The sequence below is a fragment of the Pongo pygmaeus genome, chromosome 6, assembly GCF_028885625.2.
Source record: "Pongo pygmaeus isolate AG05252 chromosome 6, NHGRI_mPonPyg2-v2.0_pri, whole genome shotgun sequence".
NCBI lineage: Eukaryota > Metazoa > Chordata > Mammalia > Primates > Hominidae > Pongo > Pongo pygmaeus.
In genome coordinates, this window is record NC_072379.2 from 127,079,105 (window position 1) to 127,098,995 (window position 19,891).

The 19,891-nt window shown below is 45.8% G+C and overlaps 1 protein-coding gene across 2 annotated transcripts in view; it reads left to right on the forward strand.

The window, feature by feature from the left end:
• The window catches only part of SND1 (staphylococcal nuclease and tudor domain containing 1), a 434,013-nt gene that overhangs the window by 373,403 nt on the left and 40,719 nt on the right, over window positions 1–19,891 (forward strand). The gene's annotated exons all lie outside the window — the stretch shown is intronic.

Genomic DNA, 19,891 nt, shown 5'->3' on the forward strand with positions numbered 1-19,891 from the left:
ACCGTCTCCTCCTCGCGCCGGGCTCGCGGTGTTGCAGGCGGCAGCCACGCAGACTGCTCTCTCATCCTTTTGTCCTTCAGTCAGAACGTGAATGTACTGCTGACGCATACTGTTCTGGGAGAAGATTAGCGTGATGCAGTGCTCTTATGTATTAGCGCCGCTCCCCCTCCGCCGCCTGCCTCGCGGGATTAACGCCGGCGCCTTCCAGCGCCGCGCCGGCCGGCGCCGCGCAGCCCCGCGCCTCCGGCCGCCGGTCTTCTTCCTTCCTGCTTCCTTCCTCCTCTCTTCCTCTCTCCCCCTCCCCCCTCCCCCCTCCCCGGGCTGCTTCCTCCCCGCCCCCTCTAGACGAGCGGAGCGGGGCCAGGGCGAGCGGGCGAGCGAGCCGGAGTGAGCGTCAAGTGAGGGGCCGCGCGCAAGTCGCAGGCGTTCGCAGCTATTTTGGGCCGGTCGGAGGGAGCAGTTGGGTGGCCGCTGATAGGCTGGAGCAGCGCGGGGCTGCGGCGGGAGAGCCCGCGCCGGCCCCCGCCCTCCGGCCCGCACCCGGGGCCCCCTGGCTCTGAAGAGCGGGGCTCAGGGGCCCGGCGGCCCGCTGCGGGGCTGCTGCATTTGGCCTGCCTCTCGCCCGGCCCGCGTCATCCTCACCCCCGCTGACTGCTGACGGGGCGCCGCCCGGGCCGCGGACTCGCGCTCGGAGTTCGGAACTGCGTGGTGGGGACTCGGGGGACGGCGGCGGGGGCCACGAGGCTCCCAGGACGGAGAGCCGGGGCTTCGCTGCTGCACTGCCGCCGGCCCCTCCTTCGCTTTGCCGCACCCCTCCTGTGTTCTCACTGGGGCTTTAAATGAGTTTCCTTAATGAGGGTTGCGGGGGCGGGAAACAGTGGCAGGAATGACCAAGTGCAATGAGCTGGGGAATGACAACCTGGGACAGCACAGAGGCCGGCAGGAAGGATTGAGGTGAACTCCCGGAACCCACGACACAGCCCGTTCATTCATGGAGCTGCAGCCGCGGCTTCTCAGTCTTCGCTGGCCGGAGTCGCCCCTTGCTCCCCGCTGCCCCCAGAGAACTGGGGGAAGGGAGGCGGGCGGCTGAGCCCCCTGCCCTGTGAGCTCGCCAGCCCTTCCTTGGCTAGGACTCAGAAGAACTGCGTAGCAGCCAGGGGTAGCGATTGGGAGTGGGGGTGGAATTCTTGCTCCTATTTCTGGTAGGAGACCCTAAGGCATTTGACAGACTGGTGTAGGAGAACAGGACTAGGTCAGCTTTTTCCCACCCCCCTGAAAAAAGACTGCCCCTTCCTCTGCCGACTGTGGGTGGGGCAATCTGTAGTTGAGCCCTGGGAAGCCGGTCCAGTAGAATATAGCATGGTTTAATATCCCTTCCCTTCAAGAGCTGCCTCCAGACTTCTCATCCCCCACCCCTCTCCCCGTGTGATTTCTGGCAGGCTCGCTTGATAAACCCTCATCACCTGCGCGTGGGCTGTTGCTTAAGAACGAGGAGGTCCCAGATTTCTCAGCTCTCTGGTTTCTGCCACACCCATTTCTGAGTATTGTCTTTTGCCCAGTAACCTGAACCTCTTTAAATAGACCATGGAATACTTGAAGTCCTGGAAACGGTTCCTTTGTAGGCAAGTTGGAGTCCCATTCTTTACCAAGACCTTTCTGTTATCATTTGCTGTCAAATAATAACCTTGATAGTTTCTATTTATTGAACCCTTACTCTGTATTCCACTGCAACCCTATTATTCATTTTATATGAGTCAAACATGTTGCCTAGGGTCACTAGTAAGTGATAGTGGATTTGAGCCTCAGCATGTCTCAAATGTTAAGAAACTTGGGTGTGGAAGTGATTCCCCAAAGTATTCTAGTGGGATGAGACCTCAGGTTTCATTCATCCACTTCAATAGTCATTTACTGGGATGCTTATCTACTATGTACCATCCACCATACCAAGAACTTAGATCTGTTCTCGTTTAATCTTCATTTACCCAGTGAAAGTAATTGCCACACTTGTCTCCATTTCACAGATGAAGGCACTTAGCTCAGGCAGGCAAATAACTTGCCCAAGGTCACACACTAGAAAGTAACAGAGCCAGCCTTTCCATCCAGCCTTCAAACCCTGAGTCCGATGTTTTCATCACTGACAAGAATGCCCGCTGTGTCTACTCTGCATAGCATAAATGGTGGAGGCAAGTGGAGGGGGGAGGAGAGAGAGACTGTAGGAAAGTTCAGTGAAGGATGTGTCAGAGAAGTAAGATGAAGGGTAGGAGACGGGCTGAGAAAATGAACTCTCATCAAGAAAAAGAATGAGGGAGACGTGGAGGTAAGTCAAACCCTGATACTAGGGTTTAGTTCCATCTGGGCACTCAGGCTTTCTGGTGAGACGTTCTGCTCCTTTATAGCTGGCACCAACCTAGTAGAGTCGTCTGTTGCCTGAGGAGACCCTTGGCCAGGGTCTGGATGGCAATGATTAAGTATGACTATCCCTCCCTCCTCAGGCAACAGGGGCTCTGCCTGGTCTGGTTCCCTGCTACTGTAGGCAAACTCAAACCCTGTCTCTTCAGCTCCAGGCTCCACGAATGAAAGCTGCTGCCCCGCACTATAAAGGTAGATGAAAGTGGGGGCCGACTTGAGTCAGACCAGTACTTAGTAATGAGGTTGTCTCTCAGTAAGTATTTGTGACTGCCATCCATGAAGGTGACTATGCCCAGCTCTGTCGAGCTCTGAATCAGGCTGCTTTGCCCCCTGTAAGCCAGCTGGGCCAGGAAAGCACCATTAAACCTACTAACTGGACTACAGAGGAGACTGTGGGGCCGTCGTTGCACACAGCCCTTCTGAGCTGAAGGTGGGATTGCAGCCTCTCATTTTGGTAACCCAAGTACTATCTAGCTATGGCATCTTGCTCCTCACGGCCCGTGGCTCTGACTGTTTCTTGGATTTGGAATGGTGCCACCAAAGAATAAGAAGGGAAGAAGGCTACTTAAACCCTAAGAGGAAGAGACACTGGATTCAGATTGTTTTCACTTGCAGTTTCACACAGGGAGACTGCTGTGATAATGCCAGAGAGAGCTAAAAAAGCCAGCAGTGATTGGGCAGGGCCTGTGTCAGCAGCCTGGTATTATAGAATGAGCTCTGTGCTAAGATTGGGATACCTGAGTTGTAGTCCCCTTTCTGCCACTGATTAGACATGTGACAAATCTTAAGATAGCTCTAAATATCAGTTTTTCCATTTATAAAATCAAGGAAATGGATTAGAAAGTTTCTTACCGCTCTCTTAGTCCATGATTCCTCTCCCATCTCAGATATGTAGCTCTGTGAAGGTTGATCCTTTGGAATTGTAGCCAAGTCTTGGAAATGGGCCACAAAGTTAAGTGAGAATGCTTTCTTCATTTAATCTAGAGATCCATAGTGCCGGAACAGAGCAAATCGGACTGTGTTTTCCCCGCTACTAAAAAGACACATAGATCACAGAATGTTAAACTAAAATGGACCTTGGAGATTATCTGGATTTAACCTCTCACTTTACAGATGTCACTGATGAAGCTCAGAGAGGCACAGTGACTTACCTAAAGCTACATGACTGATTAGTATCAGAGTCTGTCCTTTCTGACCTCAGTTCCTCAGTCAAAGTGACAATGTATGGCTAATTGGCATTTAAACCTGGGTCTTGAAGATATTTCCAAATGCCTGTCTAATGTGGGCTTGTATGCCAGTGCGACTATACTTTGCTGGATTGGGATAAAGAAGACTCTTCAATAGCACCAGTCTGCACTTCCTAGTGACTTTGGGTCCCCAATAGAAAATGACAGAAATGGTCATCTAGAGGACCCAGGACTCTCCCACCCAGCCAGGATAATTGGGTTCCTTAGTAAAGCCCAGGGCTAGACCACTCCCTGACCTGATATGCATCCCTGAGGCATTATCCTGAGCAGCCACTAGATGTCCATAATGCCTCATAGGGTGTTCCAGGAGTGAGCTGGGTATCGTTTTGCCACCAAATAGGCTTTGGGGCCTCTTTTAAGGGTAGGTCCATCAGTGGCAGGAACAGAACAGAAGCAAAGACATAAAAGGAATTTGGGAAACTAGAAAGAAAAAAGTAGTATGGAAATTGCCCTCCACAAAGGGAAAGAAAGATATCAATTGGTGAATCAGTAATAATAAAAAGTAGGAATGGTCTACATGGAAATAGTCACTGCCTTCTTTCCAAGATAATGAACACATTGTGTGTGTGTGTGTGTGTGTGTCTGTCTTAGTTCCACCCACGTGTGCAAACACCTATCAGGGACAACTAGCCTTGAATTTTCTGTTTAATAAGTAAAATCAGAATTGCAAAGGGAAGGTTATTTTTCTTGCCTGTGATCCCATAGTGAGGCTGGCTGTGCCATTACTACCCACAGTAATAAAGGGAATGGATTTTATTCCTGGAGCCTGATGATTCAAGGCAAGACAGCTGTTCTAGAGTTACCCACTCTTCTGAGTGTGCTTAGAATCCACTGTTCTTTTCCCCCAAGGACTCAGCTCTTTAAGGAAGTCAGAAGGGAGTGGACAATAAAGGATAAAAAAGCATTCTCCCTCCAGGTCCCATCAAGAGCAATTTTTAAAAACCTTGGCTAAGAAAAGACACAGTGCTTAGTACAAACGGTAAAGAGAGAGAATGGAGAGGCCTTTCCCTCTTCTCTAAGACTAAGTTTCTAGGGCTTACAGTTTCTTTGTAGGCTGTCAGGCTCGAGTGATGGGGAAAACCTCCCAGCTAGCACTCTGCCTCCTCTTTTGGAATAGTTTGCACGTGGTCTAGCCACAGTCACTTACATGTTCAAATTGAAAAGAGAGGTTCAGCCAGGAGCCCTGAAAATGCACTTCTGTAGGTACACTGGCCCATTCCAGGCCCTTGTGGCTTTTCCTCTTTAATTGCCTGTGTATAGCAGTAATAATGGTTTTAATAGCAACATTTACTGCAGCGTTGATAGGTACTTGGTACTGTGTTAAGTTACACATATTTACTCCTCACAACAGCTTTGTGAGATGGGTACCATCAGATTTCCCCATTTTGCAGATGAATTTAAGAAGTGTTCTCAGGATCACAGAACTGACTACTAATGAGTGATTAAATTTGTTTCTTGAGGCTGCCATAACAAATCACCACATAGTTGGTGATTTAAAGCAGAAATATATTCTCTCACAGTTCTGGAGGCTGAAAGTTCAAAATCTGGCAGGGCTACACTCCCTCCAGTGGCCCTAGGGGAGAATCATTCCTTGCCTCTTGCCCCTGCCAGCTTCTGGTGGCTGTCAGCCTTTCTTGATTTATAGCTGTATCACTTCAGTCTCTGCCTCCATGGCCACATTGCCTTCTCCTCTTCTGTCTGTCTCTCTCCTCTTTGTGACTTATAAGGACACCTGTCATTGGATTTAGGGCCTACCTGGATAATCCAGGATGATCTCCTTATCTCAGAATCCTTAATTTAAATGGGTCTTTGCAGACATCATTTTCAAATAGGTTAACCATCACAGGGTTCTGGGAATGAGGTTGTACCCCTATTTTTCTAGGGGCTCATTCAGCCCATTACAGTGATAGAGCCAGGTTTCAGTCTCAGTACAGAGCCCAAACTCAACCACTGTGATGCTGTGATATGCCATTTAACGTGAAGGGGAAAGGGACAATGCATCTGACAACCAGCAGGTGACTCTTCCCTATACCTGTGCCTGTGAAGGGTAGGGGAGCCAAGCAGGAGCTGTGTGGCTCTTGGGTCTTCCCACTGGGAAGGGAGAGAGTCTCTCAATCAGGAAACATCACATGAGCCAAGAGAAGGGGACAGGCTGACAAGACACACTCAGGAGAAATCTGTCTCTTATTTTGTTTCTTTCTGATTCCATTCTTAATGATTCTCTCACTTTCTCTTTACATCGTCTCTAGATTTTATCCCAAAGATATTGGAACACTTAAGCATTTACCAGTAGTAACACCAAAAGTACCTCCTGCCATTGCCACCAAATTTGGCTCCACTGTATCTAAGTCTTAGAAATGTTGAGCTTCATGTTCGTTGGAGATTAAGGGATACCTCCAGATCAGGGCCAGCAGGTACAGATGTGGAACTGAGAGCTATGAATAGAGTGGCTTTTCAGGTATCTGAAACATAAATATGATCATTAATCCATGCCTACGCTTACAATTAGCCTCTTCACAGACACACAGTGTATGCTTAAAATTATTCAGATTTTGGTTGGAGAAAATCCAAAACAATACTTTTTCCCAAATGGACTAATACAAAATTTGCCACATAAGAGCATGTGCGTGTCTGTGTGTGTGGATGCTAGTGGGCATTATGGTGTACTGGTGGATGCAAAGCATCTCTGGAGTCAGACCTGAGTTTAAACCCCAGTTCTGCCTCTTACATACCGCCTATATATAGGTTAGTTGTTTAAGCCCCAGATTCTTCATGTGTAAAGTGGGATTAATAACTTATTTCATGCTATTGTTAAACTAGAAGCAAGTAAAGGAAATCACAATCTCAGCAAATAGTAATGGTCGTAGCATCTATTATTTTCTAATATGGAAACCGGTATAGAAGAGGCTGTCTTGTTCAAAGTCAGTTATTGAGGGGATTCTTTTCTAGATACCTGCCCTTATTATTGCACCTAATTTATAACTTTCAGTTCTCCATTTAAGGTATGAGATGTTTTTCATTATTTGTTTTTAACAGTTACTGGGTTGGGTTTTTTTTTTTCTTTTCTTTTCTTTTTTTTTTTTTTTGAGGTAATTTTAGACTTATAGACAGGTCAAAAATAGTACTGAGTTCCCATATGTGCTTCACCCAGCTTTCTCTTATGTGAGTTAATATCTTACATAACCACAGAACATTTATTCAAAACTAAGAAATTAATCTATTCAAGACATAGATTTTTACACTTGCCCTCTACAGTCTCTTCTCCATAGCAACCAAAGTGATCTTTGTGACAGTAGATCAGATTATGTTATTGATTTGCTTAAAATGCCCCAGTGTCTTCCTCTCATAGTTTGAATAACAACCATACTGCTTCCCATGGCCCACATGCCCTAAGCCTTCATCCCTGCCTGCACCTCTGCCCTCAGGTTTTATCGTCTTCCTCCTCATTCCCTGCACTTCAGCTACCCTGAATTTCTTTTCCTGGAGTACTCTTACATGGTTCTCCCCATTAAGGCCTTTATTCTCCCCACAACCTAAAATGTTCCCCCACATCTTCAGGTGGCTATCCTGTCCAGAGTAGCCCCCCTCATCACAGTCATATCACCCAGCTTCATTTTTCTCATTTTATTTTCCATTATCTGAAATTGCCTTGTTTATGGGCTGTCTATTGTGCATCCCCACAGGAGCAGAGGCCCCTGCATCTTGTTTCCAATACTTAGACCATAGCAGTGAGTTCATTATTTCAGAGAGATGAGGACTGTTTTCGATGTCCCACGTGGGTAAGAGCTCAGGCCTTCCTAATTTTATCGATAGCCCTAGCCCTACCCTACTCTACTTACATTCTTTGAAGAAGCAGGTGAGAAATTGCTAGCCTGATTTTTTGTTTTAATACTGGAAAAATGAAGGAGAATCCTAGTGACCTTAAGGTGTCTCCAGTTCTCAGTTTTTAGAATTCCTAGCCCCTTGCTGACAGATTTATGAAGGAGAGTTTTATGGAGGTATCATAAAGGCTCACGGGTTCTTGGCAATTGTGAATATGTGAGGAGTGAGCATAGGTGCACAAATACACATTATCTGTGCTCATGTACACATAAGCCTGTCATTTTCAAATTGGCTAAAGTGCATTTTCTCCAAAGGGAGTGGGGGCTGTTGAGCCTGAAATAGGGAACACCAGGACAGTAAGATCAAATACTTTGAAAGTGGCTGTGCCAACGCTTTCTGCTAATTAAAGAATGTTAGGACAATCACCACTAGCAGCAGTAAAGGGCGCCCCATTACCTCGCTTTATGGAGAGCTGGGTAAATTTAAAGGCAGCTATAAATATCCCACTGAGTGCCGGAGCTATAGCACAGTCAGCGGGTACCTGCTGGGCAAGGAGAGGAGCCCAGAGCTTCTGGTCCCCTCTGTCTAGGGTTCTCATCTCTATTACCTGTCAGTCCCCAAATTTTGCTTGACTGAAGAAGAATTCCATCAACAAACCCTTAATTTAAAAACACTCGGGGAGACAGCAAACAGCTGTGTGTTGAGTCTGCCTGGGAGCCCAGGCTACCTGGGTTCTTCTCCAGCTTTGTCAGTGACTTTCTTTTCCTTTTGCCTGGATGGAAGATATTTCTTCATGTTGTGATTTTGTTTCCTTGAAACATGGGGTGTGTCACAGAAATTTAAAAAAAAAAAAAATCCAGGTGTAGTGCTTATGCTTGTAATCCCAGCACTTTGGGAGGCCAAGGTGGGGGAATCGCTTGAGCCTGGGAGGAGGAGGTTGCAGTGACCTGAGATCGCACCACTCACTCCAACTCTGGTCATCAAACAAAGCAAGGTCCTATCTTTTTTTTTTTTTTTTTTTTTTTAAAGTGACATGGTTTAAGACCTTTCTCCTGGGAATATTCTAGAACCCCTTAACTGAGCAACTCTGTGCTCCAGAGAAAATTTTAGCATCTGTAAAGTGGGAACAAAATGGGAACATACTTTTTATACTTATCGTACGGAATTTCTGACTAAATTAAAGATTTTTACTCAGCTTGGAACTTTCTCCATGTTTTTAATCTATTCAATTTAGCTTGAAACCTATTATGTCCTTTTCTGGGGTTTCTTCTTGTGTCTCTTCCATGGCCTCCAAGCCGTTCTAATCCCTTGGTTGGTAGAGTGGTGCCACATTGGCACTGCCTCCTCTCTACCAGCTTTCTTGATCTGTTGTTCATTTTCTTTAGACATCAGCATCTATGGCCATCAAGCCGCCTTGCACAGTTTGCTAATTGTTTTCAATTGTATGCCTCCAGCTTGAGCTATGGTTAGGATTTTCCTGTTCTAGTAGTCCACTCAGTACTGGCCTAGTAACGTGAGTTCCTTGGCAAGTTCATTTGTCTCATCTAAGGAGTTCCAGGGAGAGAATTAAGGGACCCATGATGGAAATGTGGGCTTGAACTTTGTCTCTCTGTAGCTGGTACTCTTCATCCCACCCCTTCCCATCTTTGAGCAAAAGGACAAGCACTTTACCTTAAGAGTGGAGGAGGGCCAGGTGCAGGGGCTCCTGTCTATAATCCTAGCACTACAGGAGGTCGAGGATGGAGGATCGCTTAAGCCCAGGAGTTTGAGATTAGCCTGGGCAATATAATGAGACGCCCCCCATCTCTAAAATAATAATAATAACAGTTTAAAAAATAAGAGGTGGAGGGCAGCACAGCATTGGCAACATCAGGAAACCAGCCCAGCGCCCACACCACTGGCTTCCCCATGAGTCATCAAACAACCAATGGGTGAATTGGCCAACACCCAGGTTCCTGGATGCTGCGTTCCTTTTTTATGACTTGAGCTTCTTCAGGAGTTAGATCTATCAAGCCTCCAATCTGCTCTTGTTCCATGTTTTTAGATGCACCTCTGTCTGCAAATGCTTCCAGTGGAAAGTCACCTTTATATCTAGAGGAACTGGGGATAGGTGAACATGATCTAAACGTGCTAGAGAACTCTCAGCCCCTCTATCAGATTTAGAAAGGATGAGAATGTCCCCAGTTTGTTGGTTGGCTAGTTGGTCTATTCATATACATACTCTCTCACATTTACATACTGAGTTTCTCTCATACAGCTGTGAATTTGGCTAGAACTGACAGGTAGATTTGTTTGCTTATTTCTTTTTAACCATGGGTAACATCACCACCTTGAAACGTGTTCTGCCTTATCCCAACACCACTCCAAGCCATGAATCCCCATCTTTCAATGTTTACCACACTACCAGCCAAGAATGCTAAGCAGGGTGTTCTGGGGAACCTTTCATCTTGGTCTACTTTAAACTATTTCTCTGATGAACACCAGACTGAAATGGCTCTGGTTCTGATGGGGGGTGCTAAATCCCCAGCCTTTGTGCAACTACCAGCTGGGGATCTGAGGGGTCTCCTACCATGATGCCTAGACGCCGGCAGCCTGGCTAGAAGAGCTCTCATTCTCTATCACTTTCTTGGTGACTAGGGACAGTTTGTATGGCAGCCCAGTGAGGCTACTTGATTTGTATTCAGTGCACAAACCCTGAAAAAACCCCGTGAGGAGCCCTGCCAGCCAGCAACTCTGAAAGGATGCTTTGTGTGAGTGAGCAGTGTCTGAGATGGACAGGGACTCTCCTCCCTCCCCTGAAAACAGCCTCTCTGGCCCAGCAACTTACTGGTGCTTTGGATCTGGCACAGAGCTCCTGGGGATCCCTCCCCAAGAGGAGACCATCTTGGGATCCCAGATACACTGAGCAACTTGCGCCCTGTCCTTCCTGCCCTGGCTTCTGGCAGTCAGCCTCCATGAGCCAGTCAGCAGGATCCATTCAAGGTGGTGCCCGTGTATGTAAGAGAGACAGTAAGTGGAAAAGGAGGAAGATGAACATGAACAGACCAACCAGCCAACAAACTGGGGATGTCGTCATTCTCAGATGCCTGCGAAGGCTGTAGCCTCTGCTCAGCACTGCTGTCCATCCTGCCAGACTGGTCCTTTGTTCTCTCCCCAAGCAAGAGCTATGGTACCCTGAACCTGTTTGATTTCCTAACCCATTAAAGCTTTCTTTTGCACCTATTATCTGAAAAGGGGCAGAAATAAGAATTCTGCTCCTGAACATCTGGTAGCTGCAAGGTAAAATTCTTTACCAAATTGAGACCAAGAGGTGTTCCTGCCTGATGGGAGACCAGGCCTGTCAGCACCACCACCAACCCTGTCCTGTTTTTAATGCCACTGGAGGAGTTGGCTCCTGCCAGCTGCTATCTGAGTCTGTCTCTTTTAAGATGTTATTTGTTATTAACAAGTTTTCTAAACACATAACCTTGACTCACTTGCTTAGGTGAACAAGACCATTCTCATTAAGTACTGTTTTCTGTGAAGGAAAAGAATTAAGTGGGTATTGAAGAACTTTCTAAGGGCTCACGCATACACGAGAGCCTAGAAGACAGCATCACTGGCACGTGAATGGCAGGCTGGGCTTAGTCTTCTCCCCCCTGAACAGCTCCATCTTAGGCCACATCTCTTTGTGAGAAAAGCCAAAGAGGGTGGCTGAAGTATGTTTAATCCGGTGCCCATCTCAGAGGTTACACCAGTTCTCCCCTCTCATATTTCAGTGATGCTGGGTTTTTTTAATACCAGCCTCATCTTTGCCAAATTAAAACCCTCCTTGTATCTTGTTTGCCCTAATTATTTTGAATTTAGTCCATCACAAATAATATACATGTAATAAGGCCAAGGCAGGCAGATCACTTGAGGTCAGGAGTTCGAGACCAGCTTGGCCAACATGGTAAAACCCCATTTCTACTAAAAATACAAAAATTAGCCAGGTGTGGTGGCATGCACCTGTAATCCCAGCTACTTGGGAGGCTGAGGTGGGAGAATCACTTGAACCCCAGAGGCAGAGGCTACAGTGAGCCGAGATTGTGCCACTGCATCTAGCTGGGTGACAGAGGGAGACTCCGTCTCAAAAAATAAATTTATATATATATATAAATTTATATATCTGAAATATATAAATGGTGGTGCCGACAGGCCTGGTCTCCTATCAGGCAGGAACACCTCTTGGTCTCAATTTGATAAAGAATGATAAAGAGCAGGATTCTTATTTCTGCCCCTTTTCAGATAATATATCTTTATATATGTATTTATATATATGTGTGTGTGTGTATATATATGTGTGTATATATATATATACACACATGTAATAAACATTGCAACACTTAGAGTGTCTATTAAATAGGACAATGTAACCAAACAAATATTTTTCTTCCATTTTATTTTAGAAGCCTTTAGAAGAGGGATAGTGCGGAGAGAAGGGTTGTGGGCCTGAGAGGGGCTGTGTCTGGGGACAGAAGGTAGCAGAGTGGGAATAAAGATGTGGCCCCAGCCAAGGACTTTACCCCAGACTCATTGCTTTCACATCTGGGTATGTGGAGGAGAAGAAAACCCAAGAAAATGTTTCCATTTGGCTGAACGAGAGTTTTCTCCAGACCCACCTCCTATCTAAAGTGTCCTGTCGCCACACTTGACCCAATGGCACTTGTGGTTTGTGTGTTATCACTTCTCCACTCGGTGTGGTCAAGGAGCTTTGCAGCCCTGACTTGTAGCACAGAAAGATTTATTCAGGCCGCGTCCACAAAGGGACAGGCAGACTCCTAAAGAATCAGGCTTTGTAGGCAAATGCAGCCCTGCCTGATTTCCAGAGACCTTTGTCCCCTGTAATAGGTAAGATGAGCAGAAAATCTGAAACCAGTGGCTTGAAAACTGTTTACCACAGAATTTCCTGTATGGGTCCCATACTTGTACAACACACTTATTTTGAAAATTTTTTCTTCCTTGCTCTTACCTTGCTGAAATCATTCATTGTTTTTACAACAAAGAAAATAATCAAAAAGTGTTTAAAATAAAAAAGGAGCTCATCTTCTTCCCCCCTCCCGTCTCCCGCCCCACCCCCGCCACACACACACACACACACACACACACACACACACACACACACACACCCCTTTTATCCCTCTTCTCATTCCTACTCCTAAACAATTTAAGAGAATCTTCAAGTTTAAGCCATTTTTGAAATGGTTTTGCTCTCATCCCTGGAGGTGTAACAGCCTTTTCCCATTCAGTACTTTATTTTTCCAGATAGTTCATATGGAGTAGAAGGAACATACTATATCTGTTTCTGTATTGATGGATCGTGTTCAGTTGTGTACATTTGTCTCTGAGGCCTGCTAATGCCATTTGAGTTTCTAAAATCCTTATTTTTGCAAATCCATTTGTGTCCTGGGTTTAGCTCCCGATTTTAGGATTAGCAGAGATTATAGGGTCTGTCTGATGCCTTCTCCAAGCTTTGTATCAGATTTATGGCTATGAATCGAGAAGTTTGCACATAGATAGCATGGAAACTAGAGGCAGATACGACCTGATGGGAGAAAAAAGCAAAAGGAGCTCTTGTAAAGAATTGGAGTAGTTATCAGGCCAGATATTTGGATCAGAACCAGTTAAGAACCTGAAAACGCCAACTTTCTGTTTCTTGACTTCACAACTGTGCTGGGCTGCCTGTTCCCTCTTTTCCAGAACAGTTTTCCATGGACCCTGGCTGTGCCTCCTCCCCACCCCACCCAGTGGCTGCCCCCAGAATAGAGTTCTAAGCCATGCTCCAGCCCTCTGGGTGGCATCCTTTGCTAAGAGGGCTGTCTCCTGTCATCAGCAGTCCCTGTGGCCTCCATCCTGTCAGTTCTCATTAGGCAGCTCTTCTGCTCTACATCGAGGAGCCTGAGAGACTGGAATAAAGGACAGGGATGGGTTTGGGGCACAGAGCAACCCATGCCACTCCTACCCTGTGACGCAGAAATATTAGGAGGATTCAGCCATCTAATATTTTCTGGAAGTGGAAAAAGACATATTAACTATGGTAAAGACTCATGGGTCACTTTAGGCTATATGTGTTTTATGCTGCAGCACTAGAACGTAGGAGCAGCTTAAATTATCAGATTTATCATCTCACATAAAAAGTCAGTCCCTAAGCAGGACAGCTCCAGGGGAGGGGTGGTTGGTTTAACTAAGATATGTCCCCAGGTCAGAATCAGGCACCTTGGTTTTTTCCCTCTTTCTATCCTGCCATTCTCTCCCCATGACCACAAGTACCTTTCTTGGCTGCAAGATGATGGCCATAGCTCCAGGCATTGCATGCTCATACACCAATCGCCAAAGGCAGGAGAAGCAATAGTTTCTTGTTTTGTGCCTTTTTAAAAGTTTAAAAAAAAAAAAAATCTTGCCCCACAAGCATCTCAGCTGACTTCCTTCTACGACTGATTATCCAGATCTGGATGACACGTCCACTCCTAAACCACTATGTGAGACCAGGAAAGGGAACTCTTTTCCTCCACCCCAATGATTGGCTGAGACTAGGGATTTGGAGGAGCCATGAATTTGGATACGGAAAATCTTTCTCCCTGAAGCCAGGGTCTTGCTCTATCACCCAGGCTGAAGTGCAGTGGCACAATCATGGCTCACTGGAGCCTCAAACTCCTGAGCTAAAGCAATCCTCCCACCTCAGCCTCCTGCCTAGCTGGGACTATAGATGTGTGCCACCATGCCAGGCTAATTGTTTTTATTTTTTGTAGAGATGGGATCCTGCTATGTTGCCCATGCTGGGTTTTTGGGGTTTGTTTGTTTTTGGTTTTTTGTGTTGTTTTTTTTTTGAGACAGAGTCTCACTCACTCCGTCATGCAGGCCAGAGTGCAGTGGCATGATCTCAGCTCACTGCAACCTCCACCTCCTAGGTTCAAGTGATTCTCCTCCCTCAGCCTGCCAAGTAGCTGGGATTACAGGCATACACCACCAAGCCCAGCTCATTTTTATATTTTTAGTAGAGATGGGGTGTCAGCATGTTGGCCAGGCTAGTCACAAACTTCTGACCTCAAGTGATCTGCCCGCCTTGACCTCCCAAAGTGCTGGGATTACAGACGTGAGCCATTGTGCCCTGCCTCCCATGCTGGTTTAGAACTTCCATCCTCAAGCAGTCTTCCCGCCTCAGCCTCCGTAAGTGCTGGGATTACAGGCATGAGCCACAGCACCTAGCGTGTGTCTTTATTTGTATTAACTGCTAAGACTTACTATTTCCTTTGAATATGAATTAAGCAGCAAATCAAAGTAAAACTAATTTATCTATTCATCACCAATAGAAATAAAGAATATATTCATATCATATTACAGTAATTGTAGAATTTCAGAATATTGTTTACTCTTACCACTTCTTTGAAAGTACAGTAGTTTTTAGAGCTGATGTTAGATCTCTTAGTGTATTGATAAAGAAATACACTTATATCCTGATTTTGATGGGTTTTTATAAAAATACTTATATCCTGATTTTGATGGGTTTTTATAAATATTTGCATAATTTTCACTATAATTGGTTTCCTTTGCAATCCTATGTATTTCATGTATGTAAAAAGATTATTATTTAAAGGGGTCCATAGGCTACCCTCAATTGCCAGAGGGGTCCATGGCACAAAAAATAACTTACACCAGTCAGCATTTTCCTGAGTCACATACGAGAAAAAAGGATGGGCACCTGCCAGCAGGGAGAAGGTGGAAATGGCTGTTGATCAGGCAACCCGTGGACCTTTCCACAGTGACTGCCTGTGGACTCAGGCAGCCTAAGTGCCACTCAGTGGTCCCTTCCCTGCTATTGCCCAGCTCCATTTACAGCAGGATCTTCCAAACTTCAGATATTTTTATACCATGCCTGTGCTTTAGCCAAATCCAGGTACCACCTATTATTTCATTAATATTTTTCTTTAAATCACTCTGTTCTTTCTGAAATCTCTTTTTTAAAGGAAGTTTTATTAAATGGAAAAATACCACTTACCGTAAATGAAAGGAAATCTTAAAAATAAACACATAGAATACAGAACAGTATTAGTGAATTCTGGCTAAATCCTATTTGCTTGTAAGGCTCTGCTCCTCTTTTGTGAAAGAGATACTAAAGACAGATTAGTGGCAAACTAAGACATAATCAGAATTGAGAGATCTTTGAAAAGGGTGTAACTTAGTTTGTGGTTTCCATTTTGTGCCCTGTCATTGACCCAGCTAAAATAATTCAGTCCCTGAGCAGGTTTAAGATAGACTCCTTGTTTTACAGACTAGTGACGCACCTACAAAGGAAATGAGTTTTGCATGACTTATTGTTTATGAATCTGCATCTTTTTTTTTTTTTTTTTTGAGATGAAATTTCGCTCTTATTGCCCAGGCTAGAGTGCGATGGTGTGATCTCAGCTCACTGCAACCTCTGCCTCCCAGGTTCAAGCAATTCTCCTGCCTCAGCCTCCCGAGTAGCTGGGACTACAGGCGCCCACCACCACGCCCGGCTAATTTTTGTATTTTTAGTAGAGACGGGGTTTCACCATGTTGGCCAGACTGGTCTTGATCTCCTGACCTCGTGATCTGCCCGTTTTGGCCTCCCAAAGTGCTGGGATTACAGGCATGAGCCACCGTACCCGACTGTCTTCTTCCTCATTTTTATCTGGACTTCAGAGAATGCAAGAGGCAGAAGTTCTGGGAGACCCTGAGACCACAGCTTCAATTTCCAGGCTCCGAATTGGAACTGGCAGTGATTTTTTTTCTTTTTCTTTTTTTTTCCAATTCAGGAAAATTTGTTGAGAAAGACAGGCTGACATTTGCTGACTATGCTTTGCAGAATTTCTCCTTAAGCTCTGTTAGTTGTGTGCATGTTTACACATTGAGTGTGCCTTGTGGGCATTTGTGGGCATGTTTGCATGTGAGTGTGCTGCTGTGATGCCAGAGCAGGCCTCATGCATGACGCCTCAATTTAGTCACTTTTCTTAATGGTTTGAAACAACAAATGTTATTGTCTTTGAGTTAAGTGGTTCAATTAGCACTGATTGGAAAGAGTGGGATGAACTGGGAAAAACACGCAGCCTGTTTGGTAACAGCCTTGGGAAAGGAGGGAGGGAAGGTGTTACCCCTGAAAACAGCTTCTCAGTGGTGGCCTGTCCAGCTGCAGTGGCTGCGGAGAGTGCTGCTGGGACCAGTTTTTGTTTTGGAGCGCAAGAGAGCAGAAAGCTATTAGAAAAGGGGCCACAGCAAGCTCTCAAGTGATGCAGGGTATATGTGTATCATCCCTGCTGCTGTAAGAGATCCTCAGTTCTCCAAATAAAATATTCATCACTCCCCCATGTGTCTTCTCTACCCTACTGGCTCTTCTGCAGTGCACTTTCAGTCAGTAGAGAGAGAATGCTCCCTCTGGTTTACAGCTCCTTCTTCCAGCTGTCCACACGGTGTTTGTCTGATCTGTCTTTCTGTCTGCAAAAGAGCAGGACTATTAGCAGCATTACAGAGCCTTTTGGAGCTCCTCCTAAGCAGCCTTGGCTATTTTGGCCCCACAGTCATCTCAAGGTAGAAATGGGGCCAGAACCTTTCCCCTTCAAGGTCTGCTCCTTTTGCAGTGTTCCCTCCTAACCCCTCGTGCTACCCTTAATGGAGCAAAACCAGCATGATTTCAACCTGCAGATTTTTTCACTCTTCTCTTCCCAACTCGGCCTGAATTTTATAACACCGTGGAAGGCTCCACAACTGATGAAGTTCTGGGGGACTTGATCCACTCTGTCAAGTGCCCCAGAAGATTTTCTGTCTTCTGGATAAAAGAAACAAGTCCCTGCTCCACCATGTTGTTTATCTCCCAGCCCCGCTCCTTCCTGTCCTCTCCTCTCTTAACTGCTCTTTCCCCGAAACCGCCCCCACTCCATCCTTCCAAGGCCTCCCGACAAGGACAGTTTCCTCTTCAGGTGCCATTGTGACATGAAGCCCACCAGTTCCCCCTCTTCCTTTGCTTTCCTCTCAAGTCCATCATAGTTCTAAGAGCACTCACCTCCCCAAGCACCACCTGTCATTGATAAGACCAGAAGACTTGAGGAGCTTCGAGTCTAGTGAAGTGTCAGTGCAGCAGGATGGCATTATGGTCAGCAGCGTGGACCTTGGAATCAGAGACCTGTGTTTTAATTCTGGCCCTGTCACTTACTAGCTGCATGGCCTTAGACCTAAACCACTTAATCGTTTAACCTTCAGGGTCCTCATCCATAAAATGGGGATGATAATATTAAGAAGAATTATGGGAAGAAATTGGCCAGAGTGTCCCAGCAATGTGTGCAGGAGAGGATAGAATGATGAGGTCCAGGGAACAATGGATCTCTGGGGCAGTGTGAAGGTAAAAGAGATTCTGAGCTAATGTCTTAGAATAATCAAGTGAAAGCTTGGCTGGAATTGAGGAGGCTGGGGTAAACGCACACAAAGGAAAGAGTTCTCAGAGAGCACTGCATTCTGAATAAAAACAGAAGTGACTTCAGTGACATTCTCTGTCTAAGGCAGGTAGCCTCAGAGACTGCATGGTTGTTTCCACTGGTTTTTCATAAGAAGACTGAAACAGACATGCAGGCACTCGCTTACATGTATGTGTGTGTAAAGGAGACGTTAACAGGACGAGATATGGAGCACTTAATTTACCCAGTTCTCCCTCTTCTTTCTCACCTTCCTCTTTTTAGCACGTGGATGGTTTTTCTGTTTGAACGCCTCTGTGGAGGCATTTGCAAAAGTCACTGTTTTCTAGCCATCTTTAATGCATGTTTATGTCATTTGCAGACAAATTGAGGCAGAAGGATCCAGCAGGTCCTAAAGAAAAAAGTGCAGTAGAAATCCCATACCTCGTTGTTCTTCTCCTTACCTGTTTTCCCCAGGTAACTTATCCTCACAGCATTGACTCTGATACTGAGAAAAGAAAGCCTCTGCAAGTTTAGCTTCACTGATGTGAGCAGTTCAGTTACTGCACTGTAGCAAGGACTTCATTAGTTACCGACCTTATTGCTGGTGTAAAATCTGGGAGCTAGACCCCAAATGAGTTCCACATGTCCCTCAGATCCCCAGCAATTTTGCCATTGGAGCAATACTTGAGAAAAGCTCTCTTTAGCCTCAAGTTTCTGGCTGATTTTTTTGGTCTTCCATCTCTTCCCCCAGTCTTAGGGCCCAAATCTCTCTTCCATTTATCATGTCACCTGCAAATCAAATCTCTGTTCTCTGCATTCCCACAACCATCTACCTATGACCCAGCCAGCCTTTTCCAGAAACATTCCATACTTATTTGACAGAACCATTGTTAATCCAAGAAGATAGGCAGAGCTGCTGTGATGAAGGGCTCTGGGAGGCAGCAGGGCCAAGTCAGTCCTCCTGAACTGAGAAAGAGCATCATTTCCTAGATGCCTCTGAGCTCTTTTCTGTGTCATCTCCATTTTGACCATAGACTCCACCAAATCCACCGCTGGGCCCGTGCGAGTGGCAGTAGCTTCACTTGCTTGAGTGAAAGCCTCAGATCCAGTAACTAGGAAGGAGGGGGCTCAGGCTTTCCAGAGGGTAGAGTGCTGACTGCTCCTTCTCTGGTTCTGCCCTGTGTGCTTGCTTCCAGAGCTTCCCACAGCTTCCCAGTGCAGGAGTTTTCCTCCTGGACAGTGTCACCAAATCCTTCCCATGGGGTATCTTGGAGCCACTGTGCAAGTTCATGTTTCTGCCCCTGAGTCCACCCTCCCGAAGACAAAGGCAGAGGCCCAGGAAAGACATTTGAGATGAACAAGACTTTTTACTGTTAGAACGGAAAAATCAAAGTTCAATATCTCCTGTATGAGAGAGGGAGATGGGCTGCAGCTTCCAATGTGAGATGGCCACAAGTCCCATGTTTAAGTTCAAAAATCAGTTACACCATTACAAGATGAAGGTGACCTAGCTTGACAACAATTTACATGAAAATTACCCCCACAGGGTTTTATTTACCACCAACTGTAGCTAACAGTGTGAAGTGACTGATAAAAATTGCATTCATAGAGAAATCATCTAGATCGAAGGAGGTAATTATTCTACACTGCCTAAACAGCATCTGAGATATTGTGTTCATTTCTAAGCAGTGTGTTTTTAGAGGGTTCCTGATAAATAGAGGGGCATTCCTAGGAAGGGACCTGGGTGGTGTAGAATATGGGATCCAGGTCCAGGTAATGCAATTCACTCGGGATGGAAAGAAAGGACAGACACTGATAATACCAATGGTTGTCATGTGGAAGGAGGCAAGGAACGAACACTTGTGTACTTACTATTGCTAAGTGCTGTGCCCATCCTTTGACCAACCTTCTCTCGTTTAGTCCTCAAGGTAGCCAGTCCTCTGAGCTAAGTGATACTTGGGTTCAGAGAACTTTCTAAAAGTCACCCACTGG